Consider the following 16,198-nt stretch of genomic DNA (forward strand, 5'->3'; position numbering starts at 1 on the left):
GTTTAATTCAACATCTTTTTTTACTGTATCTTTCAAGATTATAATTATACTCAGCAGCTGGTTTGATTGAAGGAAAAATGTCATATCGCCTTGTTGACCACCATCTGACATACTTGTCTGAGTGACAGGGCACTCGGTTTAATCTGTAAGGGGGCTGATTATGAATGGAGTGACAATAGGAAATCCTGTAATTATGGTGGGAGTAATGTAAAAAGTCGGGGGGGGGCATGTTTCTAGAACTCACACTTATTTCCCCCTACTTGCCCTGATGATCGCCGTGTGGGTTATCCAGACAGAGAATGCCCTGTGTGACCCTCTCCTCTGTATAATTAGGCAAGGTGCTTGGCTTCCATGATTTTCTCATCCCTAAGACAGAAGGATAAGCTTGCCACATAGATAGAACTTTTAAGAGAATCAAATTATAGAAAAACAACAAATATATTTATATACCATATACATACACGTATACATCACCATGCACACATATGATTTGTAACAAGACTGTATGTGTAAATATGTGTGCTCTGGCATTGGGAGTGTAATCTCTGTTAGTCTGGGACACTTTTACAAGCATTGTGATGGCTTTGTTTTGGTTTTGGCCTGGTTTTCTCTTTAAAAGAAAAATCCTTGAGGGGAAAAGTTTCTCACTGAGACAAGGAAGAGACATGCTTATCAATAAACTTAATGAAATTTGGTTTGTATTGAGAAAATTTTAACAAAATTTTGGAAACTTCTCATATAACATCAGGAGTGTTTCTCAAGCTCCATGCTCCCCAATATGGCCCACACTGGCAGTTTCTTCTATGGTATCAAAGGACTGGACGGCAGGGGAACACACTCATCATCATCATCATCATCATCATCATCATCGTCATCATCATCATCATCGTCATCATCATCATCATCATCATCATCATCCATCATCATCGTCATCATCATCATCATCATAACAATAATCAAGACTATCTCTGATCCAGGCGCTATCAAAGGCATTTTACTGATTGTGCCAACTTGTTTAGACTTAAGAGAGGATCCACTCCACTCCAACCCATCACCAATACCTAGGATAAGTGTAAGCATTTACTACAGAAACTTCTCACGTAACGCCGTCTTCTCCTTGTGGGCATACTTTTGTAATTGTTAAAGTTTTTAAGCTACCAGTAATTTCACCTCATTTGTAAAATATGCATTGCTTTCAGGGAAGTATTCTTTAAAACCAAACTGACAGAGAGAGAGAGAGAGAGAGAGAGAGAGAGAGAGAGAGAGAGAGAGAGAGAGAGAGAGAGAGAGAGACAGATGTTTGTGTGTATGTATACGTGTATGTGTGTGTATGTGTGTGTATATGTGTGTATGTGTGTGTATTTGTGTGTATGTATGTGTGTATGTGTGTATATGTGTATGTGTGTGTTTATGTATGTGTATGTGTGTATGTATGTGTGTATGTGTGTTTATGTGTGTATGTGTGTGTATATGTGTGTATGTGTGTTTGTGTGTGTGTGTGTGTTTTTATTGCTCAACCTCTGTTATTTCCTCTGCATGTTTTTTCTCTCCTTCACTTAGACCATGGCGTTGGCAGGATAAAAATTAGAGGAGAAGGCCAAATATTTGACTAGACTGAGACTTTGGGGGTTTGATCACACTTTCTGTGAAGAAAAACCAGGTAAGCAGAGAGTCAGAGGCCAACTACGTAAATGTGAGCCACTCTTTCAGTGGAGAACTAAAATACACTGAGTAGTTCTTGCTGTCATGGTTGTTCTTTCTCTTTTTCTTTCCTTTTTACTTGCAGCAAATCCAAACAGAGCAGTCACTGTTACTTTAAAACAATAACTCGGTAACAGGAAATTCTTTCACTAATCTGTCCAATTTCGAACAAAAGTCCTTGAGGACCACGCTGTCATAACCAATGTCATCCTTCACCACTAGTTTTAAATTAAAAGAAGACTGTCCCACAAATGATGAATGCCTCTTTCTTCATATACTGATCTCTTTAACAACAGCTAAGGACAGGAACCTGTTTCTTTAGGAGACTGAGGAATGTAGATCTGTTTCACATCAGTGTCCGAGCTCGTTCCTCAGGGTCTGAGCTATTCCTCTTTCTCCCATTAACTCTCCGGCTTTGGCATGAAATAGAACAGGATTTAGTTATGCCTGGCCAAGAAATCGAAAGGAGCAGCAAGCACACTTTGCTGTCTGTCAGTCTCCCCGTAAAATAGATCAGTCACTAAATATCTATGTCCTTCCCCACTTCCCCTAATCATCCAAAAGCTCACTGCAAGATCAAGTTTAATGAACTTCACTTTGGAGGACACTTCATTAACGTGCAAGGGGAAATAAAAGGCCCAATTGTTTTTAAACTATAATGACTATCATAACTTTCTGGTTTACAATCAAAGACAAAGTAAGCAAAAGGAAGGAGTAAGAATTAGAAAGATGAGCAGTGTGATCCATCCTTGGTCGAAACCTCTCAGGTCCATTTGCATACTATCAAGGGTGCGCATGTTCACTGCAGAGGTTCTATGACAGTGATCATTCAAATTGACATAAAAGGGCCTTCTGCACAAAACAGACATGGGGGAAAAATGCACTGTTAAAGTGGCAGAACCAGGGAGTCCTTCCTGTTTGGGGAGAAAACTGCCCTGACAAAAACACCAGGCTCCATTGCCAACTTTCGCTTCATGGGATTATCTTGTTCTTGTTAGGTTTAGATATGGACATCCCATTCATTGAAATGAGGGGAGAATTTAAAGATTGCCCTTCTTGCTCTTACACATAAAGGAGGCAGTGAGAAGTCTTTTTTAATCCCCCTTTTTACAGATCTGCTTGCCTAGGAAGAGGGGCCCTTATGGAATGCCTTAAGATCCTACAAGAATTAATTGTTAAGGAAAAAAGTTCATAGATGATGTCAAAGCAGCCATAGCCCTTCAGTTCAGTCAGCCAAACCACAAAACCCACAACTTTTCTGGGAGACTGTGTGTTTATTTCCTTTAAGTTAATGTGAGTCTTTCAGGGCGTGTGGCAAGCTTTTAGTACTCACAGATGAACACTAGGAAAATGGGCCATGTTAAACATGCAGACTGTCTCTTCAAAGGAAGAGGTTTCTAACTTGTTTCCTGCCCAGAAGGCTGGCAGCAGACGTGGATAATAGCCCAGTGACCTGTGGCATAGGAAGAGCCACACCACACCTGCTGTCCCCAGCCTCCCAGGTTTATCAGACTCTCCTTACCCAGAACTTTATCTTGACCACTGGTTCTCAGTCAACAGCACCCTCCTATGCAAACTGTGGAGCACACTGGTTGGTAACCCAGTGACCTCTGCGGTATCTCTATGGCCAGGCCACACCCAACTCCCCTAGGCTTTGGAGCTTTCTCAGTCATTTCCCCAAACCTTTATCTTGAGGGTTGGTTCTCAATCAACAGAACCCATCTTTATGGATGGGGTTGTGTGCGCTTTGAAAAGGGCTTCAGTGCAGTCACATCCTGTGCTTTGTTGCACACTAGATGGAGTTGGGTAATGATTTTTTCCACAAAATCGTACTTACATATTCCTAAGTTAAACTGCCCAGTGTTGTGCCCACACAGATTTCTCTCTTCCCTCAGGTGGATCTGGACTCTGCTGGCCATGGCATTTGCAAAGATGCCCTCCCCGTCCCCACCAATACCGATAGGGTGGCAAAGATTATATAAGTAAGATGTGTGAGTCTATGGTCAGTAGAATTGATTTTACAGCAATAACGTTTGGCTCAAGTATAAATACCTTGGGAAGATAGAGTAATAAAGTACTTTATGAAATTATGGTGCACTTTGTGAATACATTGTTAAAACAAAGGACTATGGGCTTTGAACAGTAATAACATTGTATACAAGTCTGAGTAAATGTTTTATTCAAACCTAGGAAGCTATACCCATTCTTCCTGAGACTGGAAGAATTGGGTGAGTCCTGCCCTAATCTTTTGGATTCTGCCCTGGGAGTCATAGGAAGAAAACCGACAGCAGTTATTGGTGGCATTTGATTTCCATCGCAGAACTGAGCTGAAGAGCCACAAAACATTCACTGTTCCTTTCCACTCACACACACACATGGAAACAGCTTGTCTCCATGGTCCTGCTACATGCTGTTGCCGTTACACTAGAAGACATGGAGCATTCACATCCCATCTCCTCCTCTTGCCCGGTCATCAAACTACAAACTGGAAAAGGACAACCTGGGACACAAACTTTGGATGAAGAATTAGATTGCAAGAAAAAGAAAACATTAGAAATAATAATAATAATAAAACATATCTAGTGCTGCCTTTTATCATTACTATAACCAACCCCAGATGAACATTGAACTTAAGTGTGTTCGACAAGGATTTTGTTAAGTATATTATCCACATAGTATGTGACACAGTAAGTTTCTTCATATGGTGGTGCTAGCTCCACTGAGGAGGAGAAGATCATACATTTGATACATGTACTTACTATGTCTCTCCTTATTAGCAGAATGTCCAGTTAAACGTGCCTTGTTTTTCCAAAAGTTTATGAGTTTTTTGATGGAAGTCAGTGGATCGTGTAATTAAAAAAAAAAAAAAAAAAAAAAAGGAAAACCCCATAAACTTAGCAGAGCCACCATAGCTCCACGCTATATCTCAGGTACCAAGCCACTAAATATCTTACCAACATTTTGGTTTTATGTCACTCTAGCTTTTCTAGAATTCCAGTCAATGAGACAGCGTGGTTGGCAGATGCAAAAGGCCAAAACATACTGATGTCTGTTGATATTTTCTTTACAGGAAATTAGTTTTGAAATAACAAACAAAAAACTCGTGTGATCAACCAATCAATACCAAAGATACCGAATGGTCGCTACCAGCTTCCCGCTGAGTGCACCCTCTTTGCTCTCTACCAGTCAACTGATGGAAACTGGTTCTGTCTCCCTGCACTGTCTGTCCTTTGCATTTCAATGAAAGCATTGCTGAAAAGATTTTTAATATTTGACAGTTATTGCCAAAACATCTATGAATCAATTCCTACCACACAAGAGCTGGTGGGAAGTGGCTAAGTGATTAGAAACACTTACTGCTTTTCCAACGGGTGGGGGTTCTGCTTCCAGCACCCAGGTTAAGACAGTTGGAACTCAGACTCCAGAGCATCCGATACCTTGGACTTCCTTGGGTGTGTGCACACACTTACACCTAAGTAAGAGTGACAAAAAGTGAATTTTCAGAAAGGAATACCACCAAAGTCACTTTTAGATATGTGAGGCAGCTACCCCACCATGGAAAATATTTTGGCAGGCTTCATCTAGTTTGTGTGCTGTAGGACCAGGCACAGAAGGATCAAAGTTGGAATATCTGTGAGTATTTATACCTCAGACACTCGGTTCACATTCATCCCAACAGTTAAGGCAAGAACTATTAACTGTGAGATTGCTGACACTGGAACACAGTCCTGTCTTACCTGTGATTAGGGGAAACCAGTGCCTCAAATATCCACTGGGATCCGGAGAAGGTGAGGCATTGAGAAATCACCGTGACATCTCAGGAACAGCTAGACCAGTGTGCTCACAGCCTGCTCCACTGTGAAAGGCTTATTTGGAAACAGCTGTGAGATGAGTGAGTGTGAGCCAGAGTGACTGGGGATCAGGTGAGACCTTTCCCTAGGGCCTCACTCACTAAATGGACCAAGCACACTACAACAGAAATGTCATGCAAGCATTCACTCAACATTTTCTGAATAGCCTGCCTGGATTATCTCTTTAAAAATAAACAACAACAAAACCTTGTAACTTTGATCGGACCACAACTTGTAACACTGAAATGTCTTGATTGGGAGAGTTTTGTTACTAACATGAAAGGCTTTGATTGCCAAGGGAGAAAATAGTTGTGCAATTGAATGTGACACGTACATACCATGTGACATTTTTCCTGAGCACACTCTGAGACTTAGGATAAGCATCACAGCAATGCAGGCAATAGAAATCACAGGGGTGTCACTTACTGTCATGGTCTGCCCATTCAAATGCTAAAGGAGCTCTACCAGTTTTCTCTTGGACTCAAGAATTCACCAGGTATTGCGTGATAAGCTTTTTTATAAAAAGGCATTTCAAAACAAATTCTCATTTTTTTTTAAAAAAAAAAAAAGTATGTTAAAAGCAAAGTTGTTGCACTGCTAAATTCTTTCTATTTTGAAAAGATATTAAATACAGTATAAACTCTGGCACCACACCCAACCCTAATGCCTTCTTCAAAATAAACAGAATGGCGAAGATTAACTATTTAACAACTAAATAAACTATCCATTTGTTCTTGTATGATATTGCCACCCAGTAGATGGTGTATGGAATGGCATCTTCTTTATCATTTGCTGAGAAAAGACATTTAACCATTCATTACCTACTCTGAATACCACCACGGGAAACTGAATGGCCATCTGAAGACAAAAACGGTTGCCAAAATACTTTAAAGTGTACATTTTAAACTGAAAATAATTTTGTGAAATTATTTGAAAATAATTATTTGAAAATTTGAAAATAATTATAAACATTCATTGATTCTACAACTTGACAATTAGTTAGTGGTTAATTATAAGCAAAGCATCTCATTAAATGCATGAATTAGAGAAGCTGGCATGAGGAGTGTGTTTCTCACATGTTTAGCTCATGATGAATGCATGCCTCTACATAAGTAAAGCTCTCCAAATTGCAGCTAGCCCAGAATTGCCAACTGCTGCTGTTCCTATTGATGGGTCAATGATTTTTTTTAATGGTACAAGACAAATGTTTCCTAAGGCCTTATCAGAATTCTGTAGGGAATTGAAAGCCACTTTAGAGCTCCTACAAGGCTTAACGGGCCATGCCCCATCTCCTGTCCTTCTCTCTACTGAGTTTCCTAAAACTCTTTAATGACAAAAGTGAGCTGAATACTTCGTGTGTATGATGTAATCAAATCACTCAGAGTCCTGATCTAGGTGGGAACAAATGGGACATGCTGACCTGTGAGGGCGCTTGTGGGGAAGAATAGGAACACGACAAAGAAGATGTGTTCACTTTCTATTGCTTCTTTAATGGTCTCTTAAACAAGGCCAGACATTACACAGATGTGAAGGTGTAATGTCAGAAATGGTGACTATAGGATGAAAAAGGTCATGGTATGGCTGCTTCCTTTTAGACACCCTGACAAAATCTGTCCCCTTGTCAGGCAAGGCTTGTAAGCAGGGGTTCTCAATCTGGGGGTTGCAACTCCTTCAAACCTGTCAGGCAAAAGTGGATAGTCATCTTGTCATTTATTAAGGCAGCAAAATTACAGTTATAAAGTAGCAATAACGTTATTCTTACAGTTGTGGTGTCACCACAGCTTGAGAAACTGTATTCGAGAGTTGCACCACTGTTAAGAAGGTTGAGAAATACTGCTCTATGTCTGTGTTCTGAGCACACTTTTCCATTTTTGCAGTATACCATAAGATCCTTTCTTCTTGTCTCTGGCTTTCCTCTCTCTCTCTCTCTCTCTCTCTCTCTCTCTCTCTCTCTCTCTCTCTCTCTCTCTCTCTCTCTCTCTCTCTCTCTCTCTCTGTCCCACTGTGGGACAGCAGGGCTGGCTCAGCCTGTAAGACCAAAGGCTAATATTCTGGAGGGACCCTGAAGTCTGTAACTCCTGTTCCAAAGGGATGAAACGTCCTCTTCTGGCCTCTTTGGGAACATCACATATGTGACACATAGACATGCAAGCAGAAAACATACACACACAAAATAAAATTAAGGGGGAGACGCATGTGTTTACCAATATTGACCCCATTTAGACTAGTCCACTAGTCCATCTTAAAATCTTTAATCAGATTTATAAAATCACCTTTCTCCCATAAGGTAAGGCATTCATCGTTGGCTATCTTCAGAGGTCTGATATTCTAGCCATCCTGGATAAACTCTGAGTCAGAATGGCTGTGCATCCTGACTTCTGTGAACTTCATTCAGGATTTAATGAACACCATCATGGCTCAATCCATTGATATCATGCACTAGAGCAGGCAAAGATAAACTAACAGTTATTAGGTAGATTGAAATATCATACTAGTTTATTTCAAAAATGTTTTTCACAACTCAGTCCTACCTTTCTCTAGGTGAGTAAACTTGAGTCACTAAATTGAAACATTTTTTTTTTGTGCTCCTCCTCCTAGAAGATAGAGGGAAAAGTACCCTAATAAAAGCACATATATTGTAATTTGTAGGCCTATCCTGTTGCCATCATAGCTGTTTGGTAATGGATGAATGCAAAAGGATCTAAGGTTGATTTTTAATTTTAATCGAGTCAAACTCTTACGTGTGTCAGAGAACTGTGTCGGTTGTAGTGAATCATCTTCCTTCTTGTTGGGGTCTTTGGTGGCGCTGCCCACATGGCTTTGCTCCCACACTGTTAGGCAGTGACACCCACCAAGCCATTTCAAAGCAATCTCTAATAATAGTAGCAACTATTTAGATCTGACTGACAGACAAAATGTTTATAGGGTTCATCTGTGACCATCCTCATCGTCACCCTCAGAGTGCCCATGAGATATTTGTCATCCTTAAGCAAGACTCTTCTTATGCTGAGAATACTGACTCATTACATTACACAAAACTGATTTGCTAATCAAGGGGAAGCAAGAGTGAAATGGTCGGAAGATTCAGGAAACGCCTCAAATCACTCACCTGAAATGTGGTGTTAAGAGAATCTAAGTTATGTAAGTACTTTGTAATAAACTTTTTGGTGTGATTAATTATTTTCTTGATAAACTGTTGACCATGCTTGGAAGCAGAAGGCTCTGAGGGTGGGGTAGCAACCAATCTGATGATTTAAACTAAGCTTTTGTGTTGAGAGTCAAACTTTGTAGTCATTCATTCTTTCTCTGCCTTATATTTCTGGTTTAGAACACAAACATTCTCCTGTCTTCCCGATGAATCATTCTAACTGCTGCTTCTAGTGGTTTCAGTAAAACTCAGGCCAGAGTCAGACACTCTGATGTCTGAGAGGTGGATCGGAGTGAACAGGGTCAGCCCAGCTCGAACAGACTCTTCCGGGATAAACCCAGTGAGCGCTAATGTATCTTACAATACAGACTGGAAAGCCAGAGTCTTACCGTGAACCAATGAACAACCCAAAGACAGAATTCAAAGTATGTCCTTTCTCATACACAAATACATAGTTGAAAACGATCTGAAAATTTGCCAATATGCATGGTTCTTTGAGATCTAATGGTTATGATAAGTCATAACCTCAGCATCTTTTTCCTGAGACACAGTACTTCAAGAATCAGTAGTTAGCCGGGTGGATTGGTACATGCCTGTAACAAGAGTCATTAGTAGGTTAGAGACAAGAGGATCAGGAGTTCAAGGTCATTGCAGGCTACATAGTGAGTTCAAGGCCCTCTTGGGCTATGTCATGGGTGTGTTTCTATCACTGCGATGAAACACATAATGAGAAGCAACTTGGGAAGAAAAGGATTTGTTTTACCAGAACACTCTTAGGTCTAACCCCATCGCTGAGGAAAGTCAGAGCAAGACCTCAAGGCAGGAACCTGGAGGCAAGAACTGAAGAAGAAGCCATGGCTTTCTTTTAAATTTTTTTATCGGATATTCTCTGTATTTACATTTCAGATGTATCCCTTGTTCCCATCCCCTCTCCCACCTCAGCACCTTGGCATTCCCCTACACTGGGAAAATGAGGCTTTACTGGGCCAAAGACCTCTCTTCCTATCGATGCCAGAGAATGCTGTGCTCTGCTGCATATGCACCTGGAGCCATGGGTCTCTCCATGTGAACTCATTGGTTGGTGTTTTAGCCCCTGAGAGCTGTGGTGGATTTGGTTAGTTGATAATTTTGTTCTTCCCACAGGGTTGCAGACCCTTTCAGCTCCTTCAGTCCTTTCTCTAGCTCCTTCCTTGGGGTTTCTTCAGCCATAAAATATGTATACACTATTTTCAGTATTAAGACATTTTATTTATCACTTTCTTCGTGTTGTTACTCAGTATAGAGACATAGAATTAGCTTAGTCTAATACATTATGGATAGTTATGGGTAAACTTCGTAGCTCAAAGCCCCTATTTAAATTACAAATGTAATTTGTGTAATGGGTTTTAGGAGCCAGTAATGAGTGGAAATCTACCAAACCCAGTTCCCTTTCTGGACCCCCATAGACTTGTTTCTATGTGTTAACAGGCACCCTTTTGAAAATGCAAACCAAACTGAAGAAGTTCATACTCTTGGTTGGAAAGTACCAAACAATCACCTACACTGTGACTTACTTCCTGCCAAGTAAATGGATCCTGTGAAGTCCAATTCTTTAAGTAAGTGATAAGAATGGAGGCCAGGAATTAGTCACGGGTTTCATTTTCCTTTTGAACAAATCTAACCAGTAGGAATGTTTTTCTTATTTGGAGCTGTATCATGTCTAATTCTGCTGTCACAAGAAACCTAGAAGTTATTTTCAAACCACCTCAGTTCTGATGCATATGTGTGACTGACCTGTGAAACCAACTGAACAGGAAATGAAAGTATATCCAGATTCATCATTGAACATGATTCAAAGACTGTGTCTGCCAGGACTTCTGGAAAGGAGAGAGGCAACGTGAAGAATGTGTTGGCAAACCCAACTATTCAGAGATGACTAGTATTTTGCCAGCCCCTCTGTGTTGCAATATTCCCTTATAAAAAACTCACTCCACATGATAATCTTATTAAAATCTTCTAAGCTTGCTTCTAGCCCTCACTTATGACTTATGTAAAATACCTTTCTAATGTTCATGTGTTTCAGTACTGGGTTCCCAGATGGTAGTACATTTGGGGGAATCATGGGACCTTTCTGAGATGAAGAGTCTGCTGTTGGGGGATGAACTTGTCTGTGATTTCTGGGCCATCAACATGGTTGCAAGTCACTGAGCCCAACCCTTCATGCCTTCTCACTATGATGAGCCAGCATTACAAGCGTTTGGTCACAGAGGTCAGGGAAGTCCCTTCTGTTCAGGCATTATAGATGAAGTCTACCTTCAGATATGGAGCTATGGTCCTCCTTTCAGCTTCACACTCTGTTCACTGGATTTCAGTTCTGAATTCCATTTGCTTTGTTATCTTTCATCTGATTACATTTAGCTTGTTGCAGCATATGAGCAATTCACTTTTAAAAAATATTATAAACTTTCAGAGTTTCTTAAGCTAACATATCATTGAATCAGTGTTCCAAATGCCTAAAGTCATGTTAGAATGAAAGGTGCAGAATCCAGAAGAAAGAAATAAACTCATTTCTGTAGATAAATAAGCTGCCTCCCAGATCTCATTAGCAATGAATGCTGTTTATCTTTTAAATATTCTGCCTAAAGGCTGATGTTTCATAAAAAATTCCCATGTTACCTAGTTTTAAAGAACAATTCTCAACAGCAATGTGTGTTTCTGCATTTGCAATTCGTTACTTCATGAGTTTCACATTTTTATTTTCTTTTTTTGTACACATTACCAAGTCCAGCTACAGCACGAGGTACAACCTTGGCTATCTCTAGAGCACAGCTTCTCTGTGCTCTCGGAAAATACTTCCCAGAAGATGCCAACCTCACTTGTGCTGGTCTCTTCTTAATCACTGCAAACTTCTGAGTTCTGCCTAACTAGCATCAGTTGTCCCAGTTGCCCCTCCATTCCTGACTCTAGAGCTAGAGCTGCATGCATGGCTGAGTTCCGATGCTGGGGCTTGTTCTATAACATCAGCAGCAGCGGCAGTTTTCTGTTTTCCAGCACCTTCACTGCCTAAACTCAGCTGTCCTGGAACATGCTCTCTAGATTGACCTTGAACTCAGAGTTCTGCATGGCTCTGTCTTCGGAGTGCTCAAATTACAGTCCTGGACCTAACCTTTTTCATGGCCACGATTTTTCAAGAGCTGGATCAAAAAAGCCTGTGCCTTTCAGCCTCAAGATCAGGATCACAGGTGTGCCCTCTATTACTGAATTGTACTTAATTTAAGATTAAAAGTCCAAATGAAAGCAATAACCAGGTAATAATAACGCCTAGATATAACTATCCCTTGTTGAATTGAAAAATCATAAGCAATAAGCTTAACTGGATGAAATTCTGCCATGAGGTCATCACTCCTGTAATCTGATTGTCATCATGAACACAGGATTCAGGTCCATTCTACTTCCTGGGACACAATTGCTCTTGGACCCATACAATTTGTATTTTTCTTATCTAAGCTTGCTACACTTGATCAAAATGTTCTTCATGAGGGTAAGCCAGAGAAGAAGGCCTATCCTGGGCTTTTCTGAGACTTTGCTGGTCCATGCAATTAATCTGACTCTGGACATTTTAGCCTTAGCCTCAGGCAGACTCTTTATACATGGGCAAAAACCAGCCATACGCTTCACCAAAATACACAAAACAGTCCCCAGGCCACATACTAATATTCTTCTCCTCTGAAGCCTCTTGAGCCAGACACCTACAGTTCAACTCAGCCTCAGCATCAACGTCTTCCATATGCCTATTAAAATCACCCATTAAACCCCAATTAAAGCATCCCACTGCTTTCCAATTTCAAAGTCCCCAAATTCACATTCTTTCAAATGAAAGCATGGCCAGGCTTATCCCAGCAAAGCCCCAGTCCCTGGTACCAACTTCTGTCGTAGGATTGTCATTGCTGTGAAGAGACACAATGACCAAGGCAATTCTTATAAAGGACAACATTTAATTGGGGCTGACTTACACTTTGAGAAGTTCAATCCATTATCATTTCCTGTGGAGGTGGGGGGGGTGAGGGTGGCTTGGCTATTCTTCTTTCTTGGTTCCTCTTGAGGCAGTGGAGGAGAACAACATCAGCAGGGATAAGACTTGGTCTTGTGAGACATTTAGGGTTGTTGTTTAATAGTAAAATATTTACCTCTCTTAAGCCTAAGTCACTTTGCTGCTCTAGCTGACCAGCCTGAGCTGCTCTGAGGCCAGATCATAAAATAGAGAGGAATTAAGTAAAGTAGCTGTTGTTCAACCTCTGCAGGAACTAAGCAGCTTTAACTCCCAACCTGCTAGTTGAAGTCCCCAGAAGAAAAAGGGGAGTAGCACTGTTGGGAGGTGTGGTCTTGATGGAGTAGGTGTGGCTTTGTGGGTGTGGGCTTTAATACCCTTGTACTAGCTGCTTGGGAGTCAGTATTTTGCTAGCAGATAGTCCTTCAGATAAAGATGTAGTATTCTCAGCTCCTCCTGCACCATGAATGCCTGGATGCTGCCATGTTCCTGCCTTAATGATAATGGACTAAACCTCTGAACCTGTAAGCCAGCCCCAATTAAATGCTGTCTTTTATAAGACTTGCCTTGGTCATGGTGTCTGTTCACAGAAATAAAACCCTAAGACAAAGGGACAAGTTGAAGATTGGTTTTCACTTTTATTTGTATATTCTTAGTCCAAAATTTTCCTATAAAGTTCTCCTCCAAAAAGTTCTCTCTAAGACATTCTCCAAAAATTCTCTAAAAACTTTTCTCTTGTTTTCAAAGTTTCTATCTCCTAATCTTGCTCATTCCTCCTGCTCTGATGTAACAATCACAATGCCATTGCTCCTAATATTGTATACGCTTACTTCTACGTTCTTCTTGAGTTCAGTCCTGTCTCCTCTCTTTGTCCTCAGCACTTAATACATCTTTCAGAATACATGATCACACGGCAAAACATTCACCACAAATTTACACATAGATTCAAATCACAAATCGATTATGAAGTTTACAACAAAGCAGGTTTAAATGTATAACCATTAAGAGTAATTATCTGGCTAAATATCCATCATTTGTCACTTGCTTTACACATTCAGGGAGAGTTAAAGGCCATAAGTTATCATTGAAGTTTTGTGTAGATAAACCCAGTCATTATTTTATCTTCTCTCCTTGCACCTATAGTAAATCCTATCTTCCTTTTTTCTGACCTTCGGTTATGTGTTTTATAACCTCTTGGAATGTGATCTAAGTTTGTAGAGAGGCCTTTTTCCTATCTCAGAAGCAAGTAATTCTGACACACCAGGACTGTCAGAGGTCTCAGTGCAGTTTGATGTCAGAAAAGATTTAATAGCAGTCCTATAATAAAAGAGCTTAAGAATTACTAATATACTTTTAGGGATTCTTACAAGATCATCATTGAGAATTAAGAAATCATATATTTGTCTATATGGCATCATGACATGACAGTATATTTTTGTTGTTCTGCAGAGATATACCCAAAAGCGTGAGCTAATATCTGAGTGGTTGTTATACATAATTAAGAAGAAATGTATATTAATAGCAAGAATATTCCTTAAAATGAAATGCTCCTTGGCCTTCTCCAGTTTTCCAAGCAAATGGAAACTAGAAAATATCATCCTGAGTGAGATAACTCAGACCCAAAAGGACATGTGGGTTTGTATTCACTAATAAGTGGATACTAGACAAAAAAGTACAAAGTACCCAGGATGCAATCCAGAGAACTCAAGAGGGCTAACAAGCCAAAGGGCTCAAATGAGGATGCCTCAATCCCATTTGGGAGGGATAAGAAAGCAATCACAGGAGTGGGGAGGAAGGAAGGGAAGGAAGAGCCTGGATGGGAAAGGGGACAGGGATGGAAAGGGGGGCATAATTAGGTATTGGGTGGGAGAACAGGAAGGCAGGAAGCCCTGGGGGCCAGCAGAAAGAATGGAAATAGGCAACCTCGGGACGTAGGAGGTGGGTGGACCTTCTATCACCCTTTGCCAGGTGAGTGCTCTCCTGACTGGCATGTTCCTGCCTGCATGATGCTCCAAGAACCCAATAAGCAACCAAGAATCAAAATCCTTCATCCTTCAAACTGTTTATCACAAGTGTTTTTGCATGATGATATAAAAGTAAATAAAATATCTCTGAAGTGCCCAAGTCAAGCACTTCTCCGTGTATTGATAAATATTGCTCCTCCCAGAGGCTACAGCTTGCCAAAGGGGGTACAGTGGTTTCTCCTTTGTCTTTTAAATCAATTTAAAATCTATCATTTTCTTCCTATATTGCTTTTTGTTTTTGCTCTTAGGAATGAATGCAAGAGGAAGGAGAATAGTAGAACAAAAGAACAGAGAGCTTTAAGTTAGCTCAAAAAAGATGGACAGAGAGCAGAGGAAACAGAAGAAGAAGTTATGTTTGGAAGGGCATCTCTGAATTATAATGATTCAACTGCTCCTGAAATCAGGGGCTTTCAGTGCAGGCTGTCCTGCAGCACCAACTTAAGCCAGACACAGCGCTCACCTTTTCTCTGCAGTCCAGGATATGATCAATGGAAGACAGTACTACCTCAGACATTTTATACAAATGAATACCAGTTGATGCCTCAATGAGCCAATTATATATACTTTCCTGCTGAAGAATTCAACAATTAAAATGGAAGCTTCACTGGGCTTGTTCAACAGTTAAGGGCACATTCTGCTCTTGCAGAGCACCTGAGTTCAGTTCCCAGCACTCTTGCTAAATGGCTCACAACCATCTGTAACTGTCTACATGGGATTCGACATCTCTGACCTCAGTGGGCACCTGTATTTATGTATACACACACACACACACACACACACACACATACACAGGGGAGAGAGAGAGAGAGAGAGAGAGAGAGAGAGAGAGAGAGAGAGAGAGAGAGAGAGAGAATATTAAAAATAAACCTTAAGAAGATTCTAAGTTTAACAATTGCATTGCTTGAAATCAGTGAATCTGAAAACCTTTCTTTTTTACTCATTTTATTGGATATTCTCTGTATTTAGATTTCAGATGTTATCCCCTTTCCCCCACTCCCATCCCCACTCCCCTTTCCATTACTTTGATGAAGGTGCTCCCTCTCCTAACCTCCCTTTTCCACATCAAGGGATTGGTGTTTCCCTACACTAGAAAAACAAGTCTTTCCTGGACCAAAGTGTTTCCTTCAAAGAATAGCAAGTGGACCTGGAGAGATGGCTTAGCAATTAAGAGCACTGACTGCTCTTCCAGAGGTCCTGCGTTCAAATCCCAGCAACCATATGGTGGCTCACAACCATCTGTAATGGGATCCAATGCCCTCTTCTGTGTGTCTGAAGACAGCTGCAGTGCACTCACATACAAAGAATAGTGATGGCCAAGGAGGTGATTCAGTGGGTAAAGTGCTCAGCACATAAGAATAAAAAGCTGTGCTTGAATCCTCATGAGAAGCCAACCTAGGCAGTGTGCATCTACAAGTCCAGCACCCTGTGCTGAGCTGGGAGGCAGAGA

Source organism: Micromys minutus (assembly GCF_963924665.1).
Source record: "Micromys minutus genome assembly, chromosome: 6".
Lineage (NCBI taxonomy): Eukaryota > Metazoa > Chordata > Mammalia > Rodentia > Muridae > Micromys > Micromys minutus.